Source organism: Otolemur garnettii, unplaced genomic scaffold (assembly GCF_000181295.1).
Source record: "Otolemur garnettii isolate 467f Iridium unplaced genomic scaffold, OtoGar3 scaffold00044, whole genome shotgun sequence".
In the NCBI taxonomy this organism is placed as follows: Eukaryota; Metazoa; Chordata; class Mammalia; order Primates; family Galagidae; genus Otolemur; species Otolemur garnettii.
In genome coordinates this window covers 3,991,340-3,993,380 of record NW_003852439.1, presented here as the reverse complement: position 1 = coordinate 3,993,380, position 2,041 = coordinate 3,991,340, and positions in this window count along the sequence as shown.

The following is a 2,041-nucleotide window of genomic DNA, read 5'->3' as shown; positions in this document are numbered from 1 at the left end:
TACCCTGATAGTAAGACCTAGTGATGGGACCATGCATTTCCACGCAGAGCAGTAAGGAAGACTGGAATACCTTTTATCTGCCACAGCTCCTCTCTCCGAGCCATTCGCACTTGTGCAGGTGTGCATGTGGTAACCGCAGTCATAGGCATCCTATTGCACACGTGTGAATGGCTAAGGGAAAGGAGTTCATGCATCACTAGCGCCAGCCCCACCAGTAAGGTCAGCTCCCCCTGTCAGTTTCCAGAAGATGACTTAACTGTATTTGAATAAATGTAGATTGTTGTATTATACTTAATAAAAATGAGACATCCCCTGAAAATAAGCCTTATTTTTTCTTCTTGAGAAAAAATAAATATAAGACAGTGTCTTATTTGGGGGGAAACACGGTACTTATATTCTAGGAACAGTGTTAGAACTCAATGCACTATTAGTGCAGCTGAGCCTTTAACATAGGAATTAGCACATAGCGAATTTCTAATTATATATAATTTGATGGGGTCACAACCACTCCACCAAATAATCACAGACATTTGATCCAGACTGAAAAAGAAGGTCAGTTGAATTGGTGTGTGGGGAGGTCATCTACAGAGTATGCTTTTGCAGCCAGGACCACAACACTATGATCTTGCCGCTTGGGTGACATGAGTCCCACCCTCAGTGAATAATGCCAGCCACTCTGTCTGCACAGCACGGCAATGGGCAGAAAATGGGAAAGACTATGCTTCATTTTGTCTTGATGAATAAACCAGATGGAATATGTCTCCAAAGGGACCTATTTAATTAATTATCAAAAATTAGTAGAATCTTACGACCTTCTGAAAAGGAAGGGACACTGTCTTATCATATTTGGTTCCATATTAAGCCTCATTGGATGAAAGAGTAATTCTGCTGTGACTGATTGTGAGACTCTGATAAGTTATTTCACTTCTCTTCACATAGGTCCTTACCTGTAAACAGGAGATAAAATGCTTCCCACAGAAGGTTATTCTAAAGATTACATGACTCAGTGTATGTAAAGAAAACTGTACAAGGTTTAGAATATAGCAGATGGCCGATAAACACTTATTCTCTTTATCCTCTTCTGTTAGTGCCTCTCTAGTAATGTTAACTTAGAAATCTGGTTCCTTCAACCTGTAGGAAATAGAGCATGTGTCAAGGCTGGAGTGACTCTCACTGAACAATCCAGCAGGCCTGGCAAACACACGGCATAGACACCACCATTTCCCCTTCCACAAGAAGGGCAGACATTACCAATCAATCACTGCTCTTCTCATTTGAGTTTGGATCCAGTCCCAGAATCTTTTCCCACAGAGCACTCTAGGCCACCACTACCAATTGATCAAATTTGGCACACAAGATTAAAGTTATTTGCCAACTCCTCATGTAAGCTTAAAAATAATGGAGTTTAGCACAAATTCTGGATGGATAATAAATGGATGATTAAAGGATATGTAAGAGCAGTGAGATTATTTAATGATGCCATCATCTGCTTCTTCATCAATCACTCTGGTTCAAAGATCAAGCCCAAATTCTTCCAAGATGCAGATCTTTCTTCAGCAGTTGAAGGTTTTGGAGGATACCTGAAATGCTCATAAATTTAGGTACAAAGGAGCCTCCCCTAAAAATACATAGTCTTTCATTTCCATGAATTTCATACTCAAGGATTCAACCAACCACTAATTGAAAATATTTCAAAAGAAAAAGTAACAATAAAAACATCCAGCATAACAACTATTTATATAGCATTATACTATATAGTATTAGGTGTAAAATCTAGAGATGATTTAAAAGAGAGTTTACTCTAGAGTAAAATCTAGAGATGATTTATACCCATACAGGAGGATGGGTACAAAGTTATTTGCAAATACTATGCCATTTTATATAAGGGACTTGAGCATCTGTGGATCTTAGTATCCTGGGGTGTGGTCCTGAAATTAATCCCTTGTGACATTGAGAGATGACTATATGTTGATATGATGTCGTCTTAAAGGAATAAAATGCCTTTAGTGATAGAATTTTTATCCAGTGCTGGCTGCACAGA